General features: G+C 40.6%; 1 pseudogene across 1 annotated transcript in view; it reads right to left on the bottom strand.

Annotated features, from left to right (window-relative positions):
• The window catches only part of LOC309795801 (RNA/RNP complex-1-interacting phosphatase-like), a 43,143-nt pseudogene extending 34,822 nt beyond the window's left edge, over positions 1-8,321 (bottom strand). The window contains exons 1-3 of the transcript in view: positions 8,206-8,321; positions 6,725-6,800; positions 5,621-5,753 (exon numbers count right to left, since the gene is read on the bottom strand). The product of the transcript in view is annotated as an RNA/RNP complex-1-interacting phosphatase-like (transcript). The remainder of the gene's footprint in view (positions 1-5,620; positions 5,754-6,724; positions 6,801-8,205) is intronic.
• Positions 8,322-23,963: the final 15,642 nt, after the last annotated feature.

The raw sequence follows: 23,963 nt of genomic DNA, 5'->3' as shown, positions 1-23,963 counted from the left end.
GCACTAGAATGTAAAGTACAGAAGGGCAAGAACTTGGTTCTGTTCCTACTGCCTCGAACAGTGCCTTCAACTTAGAAGGTGTTTTATAAATATTTGGTGTAAAGGAATGTATGAATTCCTTGCCCTTTCACACTACCCTCTAGTCACACAAGAGGCTGCCCCTCCAGAGCACAAGTTCAAGCCCTGTGCCTTTGCTACCTGTTCGCAATAGCTCAGCTGTCCTTTCCTCATTCCAGCAAAATCCTCTTCCACGAAGCTCAGCTCAAACGCTGTCTCCTCAGTCAGGCCTTCCTCAGTTTCTCCTCTATATTCCTGCTGCACTTGATTCTTTTATGATAATTAACCCACTTAGAGTCACTACATGTTTATCTTCCTACATAACTCTAAGTTGCTACTGAACAAAGACTTCTAGTCACCTCTGTATCCCCGTGCCCGAACAACAAATCTATAAGGCTCTCAGTGTTTACTAAAACAATTTATTTTCGGAGTCTCTTCGAATTCTAGGGAGTGGATAGTATCGTCTCCTCCTCATTATCAGTGAGCCTGCCATCTGTGGGAGGGGCTTATAGCAGAGGAAGCCACCAGTGGATCATAACTAAGGTCCTGAGACTGCAATGGCAGAGAGCATGGTGAAGTTAGCCCACTGCATGCAGAACACCCACAGAGGAGTCAGCATATGCAATGGACTACACTTGGTATAACATGTGAACAATCAAGGTTGACAAACGTGCTCTCATGCACTTGTAAGGATCTTCTAGCTCACGCGGATCACACAGAACACACACAAAGGAGCCTGGAGGAAGTGAGGAGGCCGGCAGCTGCACCCTAACATCTTAAGAGGTCACATTTCTGTGACTACGGTTTACACAAATCAGAAAATTTGCCTCCTTTCTAGACACCCTGGATATCACAGGCAAGGCCAAGTCTCTCAAGTTTAAAAGCTAAAGTACAGGGAAGATCTGTGAATAGGGCTTAAGATATTTAAGAGCTAGGACCTGCATTAAGCAACCAGCTTATAGAATGAAAATTTATCTTGAAAATCCAGTCTCTCCCTCTCTTTCTCACCTCCTATCCACTATCTTCCCACCTCTATCTCTATTCTTTCTCGCTACTCCCTGTTTTATGTATATGTGTTTATCATTTTTTATATATATGGAATATGTACTGTCTGTTAGGTTTATTTAATAAAGTGAACACTCCTCAGGCTAAATTTAGAAAGGAAAAAACGAACACTTTCTCTTGTGGGTCAATGGTGATCCAAAGACAAAAGATACCTCAGTCTTAAAACATGGCAAATACCATGTTCCTTCTGACAGTTAGATGGTAGAAAAAGGCAAGGACGCTATTAAGACCTAGTATCAAGAGAGTACATCTTAAAGCAGAAACAAGAAAACACCAGCCTTTTAAGTTCTTCCTGTCTGTCAAGATAAGAATAAGAGGTCGTAGCGTTCTTCCTCACCTGCACCCAAAGTATAAAAGCAGCAAAAATATCTTAAACACATACGATGAGGAAGCCACTCTTCTGGTCCACTCTGCTTTGTTTGGCTTCTAGGGATCTGTCCCACTCCGAACTTTTGCTTTATGTTTTCTCTTTTATATACGCTAAGAACCTGAGAGTCTTAACCTTTTCTTCCACCTCTCAACCAATAAATAGGACAAAAGAACATTTTTATTTTTTTATGTCTTTTCCATTCAAATGTTTAAAAAAGAGATAAGTAAGCTAGTTCAGTTCATATTTCTCACAAAAATCACTTTCCAAACTAAACTAAATTGTTTGTGACCATAAACAGGAAAAACACCAAACTGTATTAGCACCATCTGACATTTCCACCTTCATGTTACCAAACACAACAGGCCTAATGTCACAACTATTAAAAATGTTAAAAATCCCAACCCCACTCAAAATGCATACCAAAGTTCAGGTAAAGGGAAAAAAAACAAAACAAAAAGAACTCGCCATTATCTTTATTTTCTTTCAGATATCCACTAACAGCACATTGAAATCTAATAATAGTGTCATCATCTGGCACCGGATGCCCAATTGTACAAATGTTTAAATAAGGAATAGTTTCTGCTAAGTCCTATAAGGCAAAACCATGAAAATATGTATTATTTCCTTTGTAGGGAAAGAATAAAAAATTAATTAGAGAAGGCGGAATATAAACCAACAGAGGACATTAAACTTAGTATGTCAGTCATTCTGATAAGAGCCATTTTCTCCAAAGCTGCTTTAACCAGTAAGTATCACTTGATTTTCATTAAAACTGCAGAATGGACAGTTACTAGGCATGAAAAACGAAAAGCAAATCTATGTGAATGAATGCACATGTAACTCAGAATGATATAAACAGTTCTACCTACATTTATGTTCTATCTTACATTTCAGGGGCCATACAGAGGCTGTGATCTAAGTAGAATAGTAGAATAGATTCAGAAGAACTTGGATTCGAATTAGGAAATAGAGCAAATTTCAGGCAGTGTTGAGAACTGGTATTCTTGGGGTGGGAGAAAGTAGACTATCAATAGAAGACAGAAAAGGATAAGTGAAAATTCTCTAGTTCTGAATTTAAATGGAAAGTAGCAGTATGAACCTACGACACATTTTAGAAATATTAGCAACAAACATACATATTGCCTAGCTCTGACTACTGAAAAAGTCTAGAAATAACTGATGTCATGTCAAAAGGACTCAGGAGTCACTGAAAGCTCCAACTGGTCAAACATAGGGCCTCAGTTAGAATAGTAACTGTAGCGGAGTCCACAGTGACATGAATAAATAAATTTAAAAAATTGGTCACCACTGGAGGATATTTGTCCATCAACTCATTATTTTGAAAACTGTTAAATCAAAGAAGAGAATCATGCCTCTCCAACTGGGCAAACAAATAGTTGATGAGGGGAATCTTCTCCTTATAGAAATATACCCAGCTAATAAGTGAAAAAAAGAAAAACAGAATTCACCATTTTATTTATTTATTTAATTTTCAGATACGTGGGCCTCTCACTGTTGTGGCCTCTCCCATTGTGGAACACAGGCTCCGGACACGCAGGCCCAGCAGCCAAGGCTCATGGGCTCAGGCACTCTGCGGCATGTGGGATCTTCCCGGACTGGGGCACGAACCTGTGTCCCTTGCATTGGCAAGAGGACTCTCAGCCACTGTCCCACCAGGGAAGCCCCCACCATTTTTGGAAGCCTCAACTGAATTAATGGATGTAGGTATGAATCATCAGTGACTGCTAATATCACAGAAATAGAAAACTATAAGTCTCCATGGAACAACACATCATCACCTATGAAACTGTCTTGCCAAAACAAAACATGCAAGCTTCATTCTGATCAACTACCAATTTACAGGAAATAAAAGGACTGAAGAATAGGTTAGCAACACATGGAATGTAACCATCAAAATCTACATGGGACAAATTACCTGCTTTCTTTAAAAATAAAATTCAAGGAGGAAAAAAAAGTGAGAAAGACATGGAGGGAGAACCTATAGATTAAATAAGACTTCAGAGACCTAACAATCAACGGCAAAGTGTGCACCTTATTTGGATCTAATTCAAAATTCTTAAAAACAATTTTTTTATGACATTTAGGAGACAGCTGCAAATTTGAGCACTCACTGGGTATTTACTATTAAAAAATGATATTAAGGAATAAAAGTCCTATATTTTAAATATACATACCAAATATGTATAGGTGGGCCTTCCCTGGTAGCACAGTGGTTGAGAATCTGCCTACCAATGCAGGGGACAAGGGTTCGGGCCCTGGTCTGGGAAGATCCCACATGCCGCGGAGCAACTAGGTCCGTGAGCCACAACTACTGAGCCTGCGCATCCGGAGCCTGTGCTCCACAGCAAGATAGGCCGCGATAGTGAGAGGCCCACGCACCGTGATGAAGAGGGGTCCCCGCTTGCCACAACTACAGAAAGCCCTCGCACAGAAACCAAGACCGAACACAGCCCAAAGATAGATAAATAAATAAATAAGTAAATAAATAAATAAATAAATAAATATTTTTTTTAATGTATAGGTATAATTACATGTTGTCTCGGAGCTGCTTCAAGATAACATGGAATGGGGTGAAACAGGTGGGGGTATAGATAAAACATGACAGCCATCAGTTGGTAAATATTAAAGCTGGATGAGTTCACGGGTATACAGGGAAAATTTACAGTATTTTGTATACTTTTGTATATGTTTAAAATTTCTGATAATTGTTTAAAAACAAGACGACACTGTAGACAACCCTTTGGCAGTTTCTCAAATGTTAAACGTAGAGGTACCATACGATCCAACAACTCTGCTACTACCTACACGGCACAGCTAAAAGGACTGAAAGCAGGGATTGGAACAAATATTTGAACACCAATGATCACAGCAGCATGATCCACAATAGCTACAAGGTGGAAACAACCCAAGTGTCAATCAACCGATGAATAACGAAATACGGTATATACACACAGTGGGATTTATTAAGGCAAAAAAGGAATGGCACTGTGTTACATGCTATAACATGGATGAACCTTGAAAACACTAGGCTTAGTGAAATAAGCCAGACATAGAAGGATCAATATTGTAGATTCCACTTACACGAGGTACCTAGAAGAGGCAAATTCATAGACACAGGAAAGAGAATAGAGGTTACTAAGGGCTGGTGGGAGGGAAAATGGGGTTGTAACTGTTGGACGGTTACAGAGTTTTTGTTGAGGATGATGAACAAGTTTGGGTTATAGACAGTGGTGATAGTTACACAACACTGTGACTGTATTTAATGCCACTGAACAGCATATTTATAAATGGTTAAAATAAATATGATTTATGTATATTTTACCACAGTAAAAAAAAAAGAGGAATAACTGAGTTGAAATTTCAGTTCTTCCTTGTCCGAGACTCAGTTTCATCGTCTGTAAAATTAGTAACTGTAGTTGTCTATCCTCTGAGCTTAGTGCAGAGTAAGCACTCAGAAGGAGATCTCAGTACTACTTCCACTTCAACAGCAAAGGATTGTTGTAAGGATTAACTAAGTCAATGGATATGAAAGAACTTTCTAAATGGCTATACAAATATTAACAAACTTTAGGTGTTACTGTCTCCCAAGGCCATGGAACAGGTCAGAAGAAGGATAATTCTTTTGCACTGGTATGTCCTACATGGGCCAAGAGAATATATGGGTTTCTGTACTCTCTCAGAAGGTATTAGGAAAAGAAAGCATAAAACTTTGAGAACAATTGTCTTTTACCCTGATGCTTAAACATGCTCCGGCAACTGCTGCAAATAATTGCTAAAGACATAATGGACATACCTTTCTTTCCTTTTAGGCTACTAATATTCTTGCTAAAAGTTTACTTCGTTTTCAAAACATAGAACATGGAAGCTTATAGAATTTCTTCAGCATATCTACAGCCTACTGCCAAATACTATAGTTCAATTTATATCTTTCATCTCATTTTGAAACAGCAATTACAAATGTGTATTTAAGGAAACCACTAGCTTCCCTTTCTGAACCCATGAAAAGAAGGCCAGGATTCACCTTAGCATAAGATGATAACTACTGAATTTCTATGAATTATGACAGTATCAGAAAGAAGGTCGTTTTCAACTACGGGTTCCATTTACCTCGGGCTTAGAAGAGCGGCGCGTGTACGTTAGGTCAATTATCAGCCCGAGTTCTTCATTCTGTTCTTGGATTTTCTTAAAAAAGATGCAAGGGGGAAAAACATTCTTCTAGAGCAAGATTCTTTTCAAAACTCTGTCAGAAAGAATAAAATAAGAAGGAACATGTGTCTAAAATCCTTTACTATATTATCCATTTATTCAAACCCTGTGATGCTAACATATGAGACTCAAAGTAATGTTTCCTCCTCTGGAATTTACAAGTGATATTATAATCCTTTCTTCCAGACAGATTAGACAGAAGAAAATAAGCTCACTTCTATATATTTATTTCTATGTGTGTTTATTTCATGTTGGTGTCCTAACTGGGCTGTAAATTCCCAGAAGGCAGGGACCACATCAATTTTGCCTACCACTGGATTGCCAGCTCCAAGCAGAGTGCCTGTAAATAGACACATAAATAAATACTTCTTGAACATCTACCTATATGAAGGATGGCTTTCACTGCTAAATATTCTTTTATGTATTTGGCTTATTTATGTACTCTGTTCCATTGATCTGTTTGGTTATTCAAGTGCCAGCAACACACTTTCTTTTTAAACTAGTTTTAGAGCAGTTTGACATTCACAGCAAAACTGAGCGAAAAGTACACAGTTCCCACTTATACCCTCTCTCCTTCACCCACACAGCCTTCCCCATTATCAACATGCCATACCAGTGTGCTTCATTGGTGAGAATTCATGAACCAACACTGACACACCATTATCAATCGAAGTCCATACTTTATTGCATTCATGGTACAAGTAACTGACTATTTCTTTATTTCTAGTATAGTCATACCCAAACATTTACATACTGAGATACATATTGCTGTCTTAATCATTACTTTATTCTTTATTTATAGTTAGGGCATTCCGTTGGGATTTTTTTTTAATTAAGTACAATAGTAGGTTGTATTTATCTATAAATTCCATTTCTGGATAGTAAAGGAGGTATTAAAAAGTATTTTCTATAAAAAGGCAAAATGGAGTATGACGGTGTTGAGAGCCAGGGCTCTATATGGTGAATTCAGATTTCTGGAAGAATACGGTAATAACTTTTGCTTACCTTTTTTAAAGGAACTTTGAAAGCAATGAAACGAGTCCCAGGCATCCGCTGTCCAACTGGGAGATAGTCCTTCCAACTATTAATATATTTTTGTTAGGCAAATTTTATGTTAGGCTGTTTCCCTGCATAGGATGAATGTGCCCTGCAAATGGAAAGCATATCCCTCTATAGTAGGTCCCTCTTCTTTCTGCTTTGCAATTTGCTGCTCCACTTATTCAACCCCGCCTTGTAATAAGCTATACTACCCTTGTTCCTGTTTCCCCATCTTGAAAACAGATAAAAAGCAACAAAACAATGCAAAGGTCTCCACAAATAAGGGATATCTAAACCCAGAGATGGCCAGACCTTCTGTATCCCTGATACAACCTAGCCCGGTGTTGACTACAATGGTATCATTAATACATGCATGTTGACTGAAAGTGTTTGAACTCAATTCTTCCACTTCACAGTTGTGTTTTAGTCCTCATACAAAACCTGATGATAAAATTCATAATGCTAGGAATCACAGTGAACAATAATATCTGAACTGATTTCTGTAAGATGAGTGAGAACTAAGGTTAATTCAGTGTATCTGAAGCAAAGAAAGTGGGGGCAATAGTGGCACAAGATGGGGCTAGAGAAGCAGAGAGGATTCTAGACCAAGAAGAGTCTTAAAGGCCAACGGTGTGTTTTCTATTCTCAAAACAATGGTTTTGAGCGCTGACTATGAGCAATGTTCCAACTTGCTTTTAAGGTTTCTTGTGTGAAGAATGGATTGGAAGGAAACAAGAAATATGGACACGAGTTAGGACCTAATTGCAACAGACAGGCAAGTTCAGTATTAGCATGTTGAGGAAGAGTTGACAGATTCAAAAGAAACTCAGGAGATAAACTGAAGCGGGCTTAATGGGCTATGAGATGGAGGAAAGGAAGGTCTTAGGGAATTAAAGGGTTTACTGCACACATGAGCCAAGTCCAAAATCAATCATTTGAACGCACAGAGGTAGATCTCTCAAATGACACCGGTTAGCAAGCAACAGTATGGCCTTTATAATTCCTAGAGACACCACAAATCAACTGTTTCGATGGAAAATCCGGCAGTACCCGTGCGTTTTTTCACTCAACTTAGTTGCAGTTCCACTTACTCACATTTTCTCTGCCAAAACAACACAGCTTGAGGAATAGAAGGGGACTCCATTTTGGTAATTAAGGAGTGTCCACAACACTCACAGTCCCATCTTAAAAAGCAGTCCCTCTGCATTTTACCCGAGGAGAAATGGCCAGAGCCTCCCTTTTAAAACGGTGGGGGCAAATCAGAACATCTCACACTGTCCCTTTCAACCACTGTGAACTCAGCCGCGAGACGACCAATACCCTCTATAGCACAGCGCGGACGGGGCAGCGGCCGGGGGCAACAGTGACAGCAGACAGCACAAGACACGAAGCCCAGGCCCAGGGGCTCTGAGCTCCACCGGCAACGCCCAGGGGCCGAGGCATATTACCTTTCCGGGATGTGCTTTCCGCCCTTCCTCCTGGCCGACCAACGTCCGGAAAAGCCGCGACGCTGACCCCAGTGCACACGGGCATGATGCCACTGGCTCATGTCACCCCCAACATGCCAACCACCCAACGCCAAGAGTGCCAAAGTCGCCAAACCGGCGGCCCTGGTGCCAGCACACGGCCCAGAGCCACAAACGCCCAGGCACAAGCCCACGCGGCTCGCGCGCCTCTTTCTACTGCGCATGCGCCACGGCCCGTCCAGATGACGTCACCACGCCGGCGGACGGAGACGCTTCATTAGGGAAGAGGACTCTGACGGCTGCAATTCCCTCCTTAGCCGGAGACTGGTAGCAGACGTTCATTAGTTCGCGTGTGTACCCTTCAGAATTCCACTCGTACGGGACATGGAAAGTTGTCCCACTCTCCCAGTTTCTTGTGTGGTTCTTTCAGATATTTCCCAGATGCTTACATTCACACTTGTTCTATCTTGTACGTATTTCTACGTAATGGATATCCTGTATTTTATAGAAGAGCAGTATAGTATACACAGTCTACAATGTGTCTTGGATAGTGATGTTCCCAGTCAATTTTTGCATACATCCCTTCTATTCTCTTTAATAGCTGCGTCACATTACATAATTTACATGGCCAGTCCAATATTCATGGACTTTTACTTGTTTTCAGCTTGGGGATATTTTGTTTGCTTTTTGTTTTTGACCTCTGTTACAGATAGGCTGCAATGGGAACCTCTTTATACATGTGTAGAGCTATACATAAATTTCTAGACGTAGAATTTCTGGAATGAAAGAGATGCAAACTTAAAATATTGAAAGATTTTCAATCAATCTAATCTGCCTCATCAACCTTTAAAAATATTCTATCAACTTATACTCCACTCATAGTGAAACATTTATTGGGTTTCCATTATGTGGCTGGTATCATGCTGGAGGTTGGTTGACAGTATGTATTTACGTTTTAGACAATACCACAAAAAGCCTGAGAGAGATAAGAGTGGAGCTCAAGTACAACATTTCCTCACAGTAGCAGGCATAGGGATAAGTACCTGTTAGAAAACCTGTGAGTCCTGCCACAAGTGGAACAGCAAAGAACAGCATGTCCTACAGTACGTCTGAAGGTATAATGGCATACTAAATTCCATTGTTATTTATAATAACAAGTGATTTTTGTTAGTTTTACTTTTTAGTTTTTCATTTCTGGAAGTATCTTACATACACTGTTAGTAATCTTCACAACCATTTGAGGTGGGTAAACTGAGTCAGGAAGCTCAGAATTATTGAATGAATAATTGAATGAATAATGAATGAATGAGTAAAAAGATCACTACCTTTAACGTATGTGGGACAGTCATAGTCTAACCAAGTTTCAATCCACAAGCATTTATTGACAATTCTGAAAACTTCCACATAATTACAAATGGGACGATACTAGTAAAGTACTATTTAAATAAAGAAAAGATACAAGTGAGCACAACGTACACAACGTACAAACTTACAATTAGGCACAGTCGATTTGGTGCTAAGTCATAAAATATTCTTTTGCAGTTTATGAAAATTATCCAATAGGCTTGTAATGGCCAAAAAGTACAACTGATAGAAATATCTATAGACATGACAATGTACAAATTGTGACATAAATCTATCAGAAACTAGAAAATCTATGTTGGCCTTATAGTTCCAGCTTGCTAAAAGACACAGGCTTTGGGTGGGTACACAAAACAATCCAGACCTGGCCAGAACAGGGTTTCCAGAAAGTATGGGAAGTAGCAAAGAGTAGGCCTCTCGATGGGAGTGGGTGCAACATGAGATGAAACAATGCCTTAATGGGTATGTAGTATGCTCGCGTGGAAAATATAGGAGCAAGGGATATTTGGAGAATCACACAGCTAAGTACTTGACACTAACAAAATCGACCAGTATCCCATAGGGCCTCAGGTACCATGCAAGGATTTGAGGGATTCCAGTATTTAATTAAATCACAATGTGACAATGGGAAGAATTAAGGAGAGCCTCAGGGGTAGACGAACTGGGGATGTTACACCAAGACATGTCTCAGTTAACCTGATGGTTTCAAAATGCAGGAAGTGGGTATAGGGGACAAGACAGTACCCTAACTCTAAGAATAAAGGTTCGGGTCAGGGTAGGGCCTGATGTTCCTAAGTGTTGAAAGAGAGGTCTTTAGTTTCTTTCCCCTACATGTAAGATTCTTTTAGAGGTTAGGATGAAGCTGAGCCTGCAAGCTAAAGTTAAATGGCTGGAACTAGGGAGAGAAAATAAGTTACATAGGCTAGGAACCAGGAAAAACCTAACTAAGGGTTTGCCTCAATAGAATTGAATGTTGGAACTGAATATTTTAATATGTAAATATTTTACTGATACCAAAATATCTTACCACACTTCCCCCAATCTCACACCACCCACCCTAACCTGCAGTAGCTATGGGTCCCTTACTTTCCTTGGAAATATAGACAAAAGAGACTGATCTGGCTTGCAGGTATTTAGTAAGTTGTTAGCCTCACATCACATACTAGTATCATGTAAGTAGGCCATCTGAAGTAGGAAGCTTAGGGGAAAAGCCCTGAAAAAAACTTAAAAGCTTAAGCCACATCTCTATACTACAACACCTTTCACAATTTCTTCTCAGATAAGCATCATCCCCATCAGTGAAACAACTCATATCTCGTAACAGGAAAAACAGGCCTAAAAATTACACGTGTGTCTTTCGAGGTCCCCTCTACGGGATATCTTCCTGGTACTAGAAAAGTCCCCAGAAAGATCAATCTTTGCACCCCTCCCTGAAAGCTTACCACCAAGGAAAATGACTAGGTCCCTAGATTTCCTCCCTCAAACCACCTAACCTCACATATAAATCAACAGCAATCAGCCCTTACTCACATTATCACCGTCACAAGAGCAGTTAGGGAGAACAGCACTAACCACGGGAACTAAAACAGAGGCAATCCAGGCCAAATTGGGCTGATGGCAGATATCTGCTCCTTACGCTTGGGTGCATAATTCGATTCACCACAGTGTCTTTTTCACAGACCATTTTTACACTTTCTCCACAAAATACAACAGGTCAAGTTCGTTCATGATGCTTCAAGAGAAAAAATCGTCACGAGAAAAACATGCAATATGCCTTACAATGTTGGAGTCCTTAAAAATATGGCAAGGAAATAACCATTTGAAAAAATTTTTAAAAATTAAAAAAATTAAATAACCATTTAAACCATTTAAATAACCATTTAAAAAAATCTGTATTCTACAAACATACCAGTGAATTCTATTAAGAAGGTAATATGACAAAAAACAAAATGAGAAATACATGTAAGACTGTTCTCTTTAGTGTTCAGAATTCATGGTAGTTGCTGCACTATCGAGCTACTTATATCTATGACTGCCTGTTCTGGTTATACAAAATGCGGCCAAAGTGTGTCTACCTGTTTCCCACAGAAACCAACAAATCTACATGAATCTCTTTTCTCCTGGGCCCTTTCACCTTATCTGCTCCCAGTTCTCCAGCAATGTCCTCTTCCTTCTCTAATTATTCTCCTCTTCATTTTGCTTGGCCTTGCCCCCAAGCATACAAGACAGAGAATCCTAGAGGTCCAAGATTCTAGAGTGGCTGTTTGAAAGGGGGAGGAGATTACAGTAACTGCCACACTGTATATACTTCTCTGCAAAGAAAAAGCCACAGTATTCAGAATGTCTCTCACATATAAAAGAGCTGGATGGCAGGATACCAGTGTGGCCCAAGGAAACATAGGTAGCAAATTAAGGGCAAAAGAATTGCAACCAAAGGCTGGAAGAGGAAAGGTCTGCAACCAGCTCTGTCTCCTAGCTCTCTGCTATTTGCTTCCCATGGGCAGAGTCTATTCTGTGAAGCATCAGGCACTGAAAAGAAGGCTCCTGCTGCTGGAAGTTGACAGCAAGTAACATCCATGAGGGTAAGAATGCAAGATCAAGGCTTGTCATAGAAACAATGCCCAAAATGGGAAAAAAAAGAAAGAAAGCAGAAGAGAAATGTAAGTCCAACCTGGCCAAGCCTAGCCCAACCCAAGGAAGGCAGGAGTCAAGGAAAAGAAACTAAAAGAGAAGAGCCTTGGACCACAACATTCCCCACAAGGTACACTCAGCAAACTTCACGCTACTCTTTAACCAAGTTACAAAAAGAGCTTCTGAATCCCTACTTTTGCTCCTTAAAAGCTGCTATAAGTTCACGAATTAGACAGATATGATTTCAGAACAACTGTAATAGTTCAAACTAGATGGCTCTTTCCTTCCTAAGGATATTAATTAAATAACATATATATAGCTCTAAGTATATGATACATAAAATATAATACTCTGTAGAATATAAGTAACTGTTTGTTAATTATATTAATGAACGTCTGTAAGAACCATTGCAATGTTTTCCCTAATGTAAGAGCCAGGGGGAGGTAAATCTGTCTTCTAGGATTTCCTCCCCAGAGCTAAGAAATTTAGGTGGTGTTTTAGCTCTCCTACACCCTCTCCACCCATCCCTACCTTCCTGTTGGGGATCAGACCTCCCCACTGGCTATCTCATATCTTTCAACTGCCTGCTTTCTCACATCATTCTCCTACCAAACCTACTACCACTTGGTAGAGTCTTGGGGTTTCCGTGGAGTTGTCATAAATAAAGTCGGATCATCACAATGGACCAGTGACCAGTGACCAGTGACCAGTATCCAGTGACATTTGTACTGTTCAGCTGCAGCCACTCAGACATCTTCTGGTGTTGTCTCCTCATCCCTTCTATCTGCAGGTGATGTTTCCTCTTCTTCTCTGACCATGTCAGGTAAGAAAAGAAACTTCTTAAAGTTTTTCGTCAGATTAATTTTGCCCCTAAATTTAGTAGTAGATTCAAACTAGCACGGAATAATGAGGGAAACTATTGAACTACAAGTCTGGAGACCTAATTTCACTTTTGACTGTGGCATTTACTTTCTGTGTGACTTTGGACAAATCATTGACTGTCTCACAATGCCTGATTTTTTCCTTCTCTGTTATGTTAGGATACTACTTTGGTTGATCACTCTGATCCCTTTCTTTTCTAATATTGAGCCTTAAAGGGTACCCATGTAGAAAATGATATCAGAGACTTCTCAAGAGTGTTTCAACAGAAACATAGAAACGCCAGGTGACATAGAAAACTAGCAATATATAGCAAGATGTTCCATCTCTAATGGTCTCCCACCACTAATATTTCGACTAGTTGAAAGGAGAAAATAGCGAGAGAGGATGGAGAGTACTGGGCTCTAGGAAGGCCCAGAGTCTAACGTAAGGATGTTTAGGATTGTTTTCATCAGCCAAGACTGACAGGAACCAAGTGATAGGAAAAAATATAAGAATGAAGAGGGAAAGCATAGAGGAGCTCTCAAGTAAAACGTAGTTTGCAATGGAATGTTGATGGGAACCAAAGATTTTAAATTAAAGCAGAAACAGCATAGAGTGAATTCTGCTCAGAGCAGTGCGAAACAAAGTGGATTGTAGCAAATCCTTATTTTAACAGACTAAGGAGGAGGGTAAGCCCAGAACAGGGTAGCACCAGGAAAGGCAGACTATCAGAAAAGTCATACTCAGTGTTTTTTGCTTTTATTGCCTCTCTGAATACAGTTGGCACTTGATACTTTTGAATATCAACATTTTAGAAATATGTTTTAGTAATGATGCTTTCTATATACAAGAAACCAAAGTGGTTATGTAGGGGTCTGCTTTTCAATGTTTTATTCTTCCTAATTTTTAAACTATGTAGACATATTACCAATTACAAATTTTAAATGATATCTTCTAAGTTGAATCAGAAGGACTATTTCCTTTGTGTGATATGTAGGTTCTACGGCAAGGTTGCTTTTCATCTTTACAGTTCTTTCCCTCCTAACACAGAGAGCACATTGATCAACAGCCACCGTTCGTTTTTAGATCTTAGCTACCTAAGAAGGAAAAGAAAAAGTCAAGCCCCACATCTCTAGTTCCACATTGAGGGAATTCCCTGCCGGTCCAGTGGTTAGGACTGAGCGATTTCACTGCCAGGGCCACGCGGCATGGGAAAAAAATCTGCATTTATCTAAAACAATATTGTGGAGTCCTTTGGATTTTCTTACATTTGAAAATCTTTTTTAATTGGATTCAAGTGATGATGGTTTTTCTAGGTTTTGGGATGTCATCTTCTTGGATGTTGAAGATGATTATAATCTAAGTTCTAGGAAAAATACAAAAACCTTCTTGATACTTTTTAAGCTTCCTTTCTGCTTATGATATATTTCTATTCTTTGAAATATATATTTCTACCAGGCTTAATACCTGTGACTTGCTGGGTAAAAATATGAATGAGCACAATAATGAAATTCTTTTACACTTATTATTTGGCTGTCTGCTTTGTACCAGTTTCAATTGAAATACTTGTCTATATATAATTTGCCTACCTATACATTCATATTGATTGAATTTTGTTGCTTGTTATGCATTTTTACTAATATATCTTTAATTCTTTGAAAGGTCTTGATCAATCCAAACGTCCCGACGTGATGAAAGCCAAATACACCAGAGCCATTCATCTTGAGATGAATCAGGTACAGGAAAAGCCAAGTGTCCTAAAGGTTCCCTCTGATCAACCCAGGAAGAATAAACATAAAGCCTCTGAGCCTACCAGTGGTGCTCACAAGGCCAAAATCCAGCCAAAGAATCCAGAGTGCCTGTTAGGGGGAGAAGTGGTTCCATGCAATGCTGCAGTCAGTGACAGGGCTCCTGTGAACACGGCCAAGCATTCTAAAGGCAAACCTCAGAAAACTGCATCCAGAAAGATCAGCAAAACTAAGAGCCATGGGCAGGAAAAGATCACAAGGGCCAGGGGAAGAAAGAAGGTTGAAGAGAATAAGCAGTCAGGGAACAAAGTCAAGGCAGAAGAGAAGCCAACAATTCCCCAGATGAAGCGGAAGGAACACCAAACTGAGCTTATCCAAGAGAGCTTTAAAAAGCCTCGAACCTCCCTAGGCATGTGCATGCTGGAGTCTGGGAAGGTTTTTCATGCACTGGGGGAGAAGAATGACAAGAAAACTGGGCTCTCTTCCTGTCGGGTCTTGGGAAATTCAAGCAACCCTAAAGACCCCCAGTCACCCCCACCTAGCCAGCCATGGCAGCGTACCCCACGTGAGGGTAAGAGCCCTGAGAAACCTCAAGTCAAAACCCAGAAACCAGACAGCAGTGCTGAAACAGAGTTTCCATCTCCATCCCAGGATCACTTGCCTCCTCGTGGGAAGGTCAAGTTGATACCTCTGCCTTTTTCTGCCTGGGACAAGCCTCAAGCTCGACCTGCTCCTCGGAGGCCACAGTCTCTGGTCTCACATCTGCCTACTGTGGCAGACCGTGCCCAGACTGCCTCTACTAACTCAGCTCAACCTGCTGCAGCCACTTCATCCCAGCCAGCTCCTGCCTCTTTGCCAGGTCCTGCCAAACCAGCTCAGCCAACTGTGACCAACCCAACCCATCCGGGTTGGACCGACCATACCCAGCCTAGTGTCCCTCAGTCTGTTGCTCCTAGGCCTGCATCCTACAAAACTTCATCTGGCGCTTCTCTCCAGCGGGAGCCGGTTCCCCCTGCTGTGACTAAGCGCCACTCCCCACCCAAGCTCCAAACCCCATTTCTACTCCAAGACTTCAGCAAGCAACGAAGACCATGGAGGGAACCCAACGTTTCTGAGCCAGTCATGTCAAAGCCCATCGAACAAGAGCACAGACCAGAGCGGGAGGCCATGAAGAGGCGGGCTCAACAAGAACGTGTGAATGCTGCCAAATACACCTCTTTGGGGAAACTGCAGTTTTTCACTGAGAGGCAAAAAGAAATGGAAATTGCTTACTACTACGGATATTTATAGTAAGAGCAGCTAGGAATGTTGGTGCCGCCTGGGGTACCAGCTGTTCTTCCTTATATAAATAAGATAGGTATAAATTCCTCTATTTATTTTGATATATTTTAAAACAATAAAACTGAATAAGTAAATGTAATAGAATTAATAGATGAGTAATAAACCTTTTGAATTTTGAGATGCTGATAACTCTGGCGTGCTTCAATTTTTTTGGTTTTGTTTTGTTTTTGACGGGGTTGGAATCAATGTCTGCATGAGAAAGGAAGGACTGAAAGTCGGATGGGAGAAGGAAGGAGAGGGGAGGAAAGGGGTAAAAACTGAGGAAAGAGGAAGGAACGTAGCCCAGGGCCAGGAAGGTCGAAAGAGATTCATGGATTTAAGAAAGGAAGCAGGAGTGAGGGTGAAAGGGCAGAAGTGAAAAGCAGGGTCAGAGGTCAGGGTTGAAAGAACAAAATGTGAGTAGAGCTGAAGATGATGGAAGGTGAGTCTAGGTTTACTAGAAGAAATAGAAAAAGTCTCTTGGGGAGGTTGGCCTTAAGTCTCACAACCACCACGGAGGTATTTAAGAAAACAAGAGGTTCAGGACACATGTCTGAAAGGTTAGAGTTGCCTTATGCAGGTGTGATTATAGTGGGGGTATAGGGAAATCTCCCAGAGAGGTGGCTAGGGCTCAGAGTTATCCTAGGGGCAGCTGACGTTAGGGGCAGGGCCAAGGGAAGTGCTGCATCAGGAGGGAAACGAATACGGCCTGGAATGCAAATCACAATATACTCAACACCTAAGCACCAGGGCAGCTAATGCACTATTCAGTTAAGCCTGGCAACGACAGGCAAGGCCAGTATTCCTGTGCCACTTCACTTAGGAGAGGTGCAGCAAAGGGCTGAGGTCACATCGCATGTGGAGGTACAAGGCCTCAATTTGAGGCCCAAATGCCTCTGAAGTCCTTAGTATTTGCAAGTGCCTGCAGGCGTCCAACCTGGCTTTCAGAGCACAGCATGTTGAGGTTACTGGTGGACGAGATCAAACTTCTGGACAGGCCTAAGTATTAACTTGAGGGGCTTCCTCCATTGACCAGGGGGTGTGCCACCTTCTGTAAACATCACCATCAAGTGAAACGCACGAGAAGAATCCTACAGACGTGTCCACTGTCATGGGTGAGAGCTGTGGGACACGGGCACTGGGCAACGGCTCCAACAGCCACAGGACGCAGGCGCCCAGTGGTTCAGGGGCTCCCTGGGAGGCCTCGTGGGGCTGCTCGGGGGAGTGAGGTTGGCAGACAGTCTCAGGGGTGGGCGTCAAAAGGAATGACGTGGGGAGAAGGGAGAGATGGAGGCAGTGAATAGTGGATAGTGGATAGTGAAAGTGGGAAAACTGGCAATTTTCATTTTCAAAATTATTTTTTGAGGTGTCATTCACATGCCATAAAATTCACCTTCTGAGACTGCAAATTCAGTGTCATTTTGTACATTCTCAAGCCTATGCAACCATCACCGTCATCTAACCCATCATGTATTCATCACTCCAAAAAGAAGCCCCTGTAACCATCAACTGGCCCTCTTCATCGCCACCTCCTTCAGTCCCTGCAACCATTCATTTCCCTTCTGTCACTATGGTTTGGCCTTTTCTGGACATTTCATGAAATAATACAAATGTGCCCACTGTGTGGGGCTTCTGTCACTTAACATAATGTTTATAGGTTCGTCCATGTTGTAGCATGTGTCAACACTTCATTCATTTTTACGACTGTATAATATTTCACATACACACCACATTTAAAATTTCCATTCTCCCATTGATCGGCATTTCGGTTTTTTACACTAATAATCCCCATTTATTGACAGTTGATTCTGTGCCAGGCAGCACCAGGTTAAGTTACTGACCTTATTTCACAGATAAAGAGGCCTGGAGAGTGTGAAGAGTTTGCCCAAGATTAAGAGCTAGTAACTGGGGGAACTGGGGTTTGAACTCACGACGACCTTCAGAGGTATGAAATTCACATGACAGAACATTAGAAAAGGTACACAGGGGTATTCAATGAAAAGTCACCCTTTTCCCCATGTTCCTCAGCCACACATTTCCCTCCTCAGAGGCATCTGCTTTTGCCATGTTGTGGATCCTTCCAGAGAACTATTTATACCTCAACATGGATGTATCACAATTTATTGACTCATCTGTCCCACGGATTTGATATGTCACTTTCATGGTATAATAGATTCTTATATGTACTTATATTACTCTTTTCAGAGCTGTCCTGACTCCTTTTTGCCTATCCTTTATGCCTTCCATTTCTCTAAAATTCTTTTTATGTTCTATTTGATTTAAAAAACATTTTTCCTTGTCTTGTTTGTTTCTCTTAAGGCACTATCCATTATGTTCATTCACCTGTATTATTTTATTTTATTTATTTCTTTTTGGCAGTGTCGGGTATTAGTTGCAGCACGTGGGCTCTTCGTTGCAGTGCGTGGGCTCTTCCCTGTGACTCGTGGGCAATCTAATTTTGGCATTTGGGTTCCACAGCACGTGGGCTAAGTAGTTGTGGTGTCGGGCTTAGTTGCCCTGCGGCGTGTGGGATCTCAGTTCCTCAACCATGGATCGAACCTGCATCTCCTGCATTGGAAGGCAGATTCTTAACCACTGGACAACCAGGGATGTCCCCACTCTTGTATTATTTTAAATTTAGTCGGCTTTTCTAACTTTTTTTCTTTTATTTTGAATTCTGTCCTGAGTTCTAGCATCTTACCTCATTCTGGTTTATGCTGTTCGTTCATGTTTTTTTTTATTATTGTAAAATATACAGAAAACAAAATTTAGTATTTCAACCATTTTTAAGTATACAGTTCAGTAACATTAAAGACATTCACAATGCTGTGCAGCCATCAGCACTATCCAAATTCAAAATAACTATGTCAAGAGCTTCCCTGCTGCTGCAGTGGTTGAGAGTCCACCTGCCGAGGCAAGGGAAACAGGTGCGTTTCCTGGTCCAGGAGGATCCCACATGCCGTAGAGCAGCTAGGCCCGTAAGCCATGGCCACTGAGCCTGCGCGTCCGGAGCCTGTGCTCTGCAACGGGAGAGGCCACAACAGTGAGAGGCCCGTGTAGCGCAAAAAAAAAATAATAATAATAATTATGTCAAAATATTGAGCAGGACTTCAGAAAGATGGAGGCAGGAGCATAGTTTCTGAATCTCTCCAAACCCTTTCATGGAAGAAGATCAAGTAAAACCAAACACCCATAGGTGGCATTTATCAGCATTTACCATCTCCAGAACTTTTTCACCATTGCAAACAGAGACTCTATAGCCATTAAAAAGTAACTTCCCATTCCCTCCTCGACACACGTTCTTTCATCTTTTCCATTGTTTTTTCTAACATCTTTTAGCCAACTATGAAATAATAGCTTACAGTTTTGATCTGTTTTTCGGACCTGTTTTTTCCAACTTGATTTTATTGTCTGAAGAGATGCTATTCTGCTCCTTATTCTCTTTTTTTTTTCTTACACTACCTCTGTACGGGACTTGATCCCAATCCTTTTCTTTTATTGATTTTTGAATGAAAAAGGTTTTAAAGCGCTTTGAAAAGGATGTGAGAGGCCAAGAGGAAACATGGTCTTCATGGCTGTTTCATCAATGCTTCACTTATACTCTTGTGAAATAACTGTTTTCCAGGAGGCATAAACCAGTGGGCTTTATCATTGGACAGAGTGCAGAGAAAGGACCCCATGAAAGCTGATCTCCTTAGCAAAAATGATTTAGTTATGATTTCACCCAAGATTGGTCACAACCCAGCCTGGGAAACTCAATGAACCAGAGACGAGGTATAATGCCATCTTTCCTTCTCTCTGCCTCAGCTCTCAAGGGTTGGTCACCTACATGTTATTAGTGATTATTAGTTGGTTTCTGTTCATAATTACTATCAGAAGACACAGCACTTATGGTCCCAATTACACTGCCCAGCTACGCACCATTCTTCTTCGTTTTGGCTTCCCGTCCACCAGCAGGAACCTCATTTATTTTTGTTCTCCCTTCACCACAGCCCAGTAATGTTTGTGAATGACTCTCAGTCTCACCAGAGTCTGTATCTCTCACTCTGCCCCAACACCCCACTGCATCATTCGCTCCCTGAAGTGTACTCTAGAAATTTAGGTAACCTGGATATTTACCACTGTTCACCATCTCTTATGAAACCAGAAGAAGAGCAGCTTTCTTATGGAACGACAGAGACCTTGTAAAGAGAAAACACCAGTCTGCAGGAGAAAGGGAAGAAGACAATGATGGAAATAGTTTCTGGAAAACTATTTTTACATGAGGTTTTGTTTGTTCCTGGTAAATAAATGGAAATCTTCTAAACATTTAAAGAAAATCTAGGGCTTCCCTGGTGGCGCAGTGCTTGAGAGTCTGCCTGCCGATGCAGGGAACACGGGTTCGGGCCCCGGTCTGGGAGGATCCCACATGCCGCGGCGTGGCTGGACCCGTGAGCCATGGCTGCTGAGCCTGTGTGTCCGGAGACTGTGCTCCACAACGGGAGAGGCCACAACAGTGACAGGCCCACGTACAGCAAAAGAAAAAAAAATCTAAACAACTAAATTCAGTAATACAGGAATATAACATTTTAAAAAATTTTCTTTGGCTGTGCAGCATGTGGGATTGCAGCTCCCCAACTAGGGATTGAACCCACACCTGCTGCATTGGAATGGCAGAGTCTTAACCACTGGAGCACCAGTGAAGTCCCAGGAATGTAACTTTTAGAGAAGAAGTTATAAACCCCTTGGTTATATGAACTGCAGATTTTTTTTTACTAAGAAGTCATGTATTTTAAATGACTTGGAGCTTTAAAGAAAGGAAAAAAGGAAAGAAGGAAGGAAGGAAGGAAGAAAGAAAAAGGGGCTTCCTTGGTTGTGCACTGGATATAATATCAAAAATAAATTAATTAATTAAATAAATTTAAAAAAGAAAAAAATGCTGAAATCCACTGACTAATTATTAAGGCTGTTATATCTATTTCCAGATACATCCCTTTATAAACTTTTAGTAAAAGGTTATCTTATGTCAGAAGAAATGAATTACAACCTTTTCTCTTTTTCCAAAATTTGAGAAATTCCCGTACACTTCTAACTTCAAATTTTATAAAAACGGAAAAGCAGTGAAATGCCTTATACTTACATCCAATTGCAGCATCTGGCCTCATGCCTTCTCTATCAATCAAATATCTACAAAACAACAAAATTCGAGTCATTTGTAAATAAAAAGAAAAGAAAATCAAGTTTTTGCAAAAAAGGTCCTATTTTGCTTTACAAATATATATATAAAAATCCTAAGAAAATATCAGCACATCTAATCAATAATTATTAAAGAATGATATACACCATGACTACAAAAAAGGCGTTACTCCAAGGACGCAAGGATAACGCAACTTTAGAAGAGCTATTAATATAATTATTTACAATAAGACAACAATTTAATTAATAAATGAAAGAGAATAAAATACAGGACCAAACTGGCAGATGTTAAAAAGTTCTCTGATAACATGCAACAGTCAGTTTGGGTGAAAATGCTCTGTATGCTAAAAACAGGAGACTTAATATGACAGAGTACTCATCAAGAACCAACAAATAACAAAAGGAAAATCAGGATAAATATGAACATGATATCTACAAAACCCTATCTAACCAACCATCGGAGCCAGAAACTTAGGACTCACCATCACTGATGGCTATTTCTCCCTCGGCCTCATCCTCAACCCACCACCAGTGCTAACAATGAAGCTGCCTACATACCTCTAGAATCTGTGCACAGCTTTCCACCAAAATGACCACCACACCCTGGTCCACGCCACCATTACCCCAATTTCTACAACAGTCTCCTAACTTGTTTCCTCTCTTCCACTCTTTCTCCCTGCAGTGCATTCTCCTCTCGGTAGCAAAATGATAGGTTGAAAGGGCAGTTGGGTATGTTCCACACACTCACCTTCAACAAACAAAGTTCAGTTGTTTTCTATTACTCTTAAAGTCTGAAACCTTAAACATAAGCCTGAACAATTGAGCTCCTACCGCACACTTGTAGCTCCATTATAATCACATGCTCCCCCAACAGCCCCACCTTCCAGGCCAGTTCCTCCAACACAGCATATGCTTTCCTCTTATAGGGTCTTTTGCTATTCCTTATGCTCAGAAATCTCTCCACAACGTCCCTATCTGGTTAATTCCTACTCATCCTTCAGATATCAGCTGAAACATCTGTAAATAAACCTTCTCTAATCTCCATGATGAGATCAAGTCCTCCCTAAAATATGATCTCATGGTACCATGTTCTTCTCCTTGGCACTTGTCAGAGTTGTATTTTACATGCAGAGTATGATTCTTGAATATCTATTCCCTCTCTGGACTGTTAGAATTCACAAAGCGCAGGTCAAGTCTCTTCACTCACAAAATTTCACAAGTCTTTTTGCTAGCACCCAGCACAGTGCTTAAACATAACACATGCTCAATAAGTATTTCCTGCATGAACAACCATAAACGGGTACAGTGTAGCAACATCCACCAAAAGCATAAGGACATAAACTCTATCATGCAGAAGTTCCATTCTGAATGAAGTAAACTGAGACAAAGCATATATATTGAATAGTGCTCACACAGGAATGTTCATTACTTTCATGTTTTATAATATCAAAAACTTCTGACTTTTATATGTTCAACAGTGAGCAAAGGAACAATGCAGCATTAAAAATAAATAAGTAAACAAATGGGACCTAATGAAACTTAAAAGCTTTTACACAACAAAGGAAAGTGTAAAGAAGATGAAAAGACAACCCTCAGAATGGGAGAAGATATTTGCAAGCGAATCAACAAAGGATTAATCTCCAAAATATATAAATAGGACATGCAGCTCACTATTAAAAAATCAAACAACCCAATCAAAAAATGGGCAGAAGACCTAAATAGACATTTCTCCAAAGAAGACATAGAGACGGCCTCCAAGATGGCCAAGAGGCACATGAAAAGTTGCTCAACAGCACTAATTATTAAGGAAATGCAAATCAAAACTACAATGAGGTATCACCTCACACCGGTTAGAATGGGCATCATCAGAAAATCTACAAAGAACAAATGCTGGAGAGGGTGTGAGGAAAGGGAACCCTCTTGCACTGCTGGTAGGAATGTAAACTGATACAGCCACTACGGAGAACAGTATGGAGGTTCCTTTAAAACTAAAAATAGAATTACCACATGATCCAGCAATCCGACTACTGGGCATATACCCAGAGAAAACCATAATTCAAAAAGACATATGTACCCCAATGTTCAAGGCAGCACTATTCACAATAGGTAGGCCATGGAAGCAACCTAAATGCCCATCGACAGATAATAGGATAAAGAAGAAGTGGTACGTATATACAATGGAATATTACTCAGAGATAAAAAAGAACGAAATTGGGTCATTTGTAGAGACGTGGACGGACCTAGAGACTGTCATACAGAGTGAAGTAAGTCAGAAAGAGAAAAACAAATATTGTATATTAATGCATATATGTGGAATCTAGAAAAATGGTACAGAAGAACCGGTTTGCAAGGCAGAAATAGAGACACAGATGTAGAGAACAAACGTATGGACACCAAAGGGGGAAAGTGGGGCAGGGCGGGGTTCGGTGGTGGTGAGATGAATTGGAAGATTGGGATTGACATATATACACTAATATGTAAAAAATAGATAACTGGTAAGAACCTGCTGCATAAAAAATAAATAAATGTTTAAAATGCAAATATAAATTTTAAATAATTAATTAATTAGTTAATTTAAAAAAAAAGAATGAGGTTGGAAGACTGTCAAAACAGCACACGGAACACACACTCAAGCCCTGGAAG

This window comes from Mesoplodon mirus (assembly GCF_964341445.2).
Source record: "Mesoplodon mirus genome assembly, chromosome: 20".
In the NCBI taxonomy this organism is placed as follows: Eukaryota; Metazoa; Chordata; class Mammalia; order Artiodactyla; family Ziphiidae; genus Mesoplodon; species Mesoplodon mirus.
The sequence above is the reverse complement of the archived record's forward strand: the minus strand, read 5'-3'. Positions and strand labels throughout refer to the sequence as shown.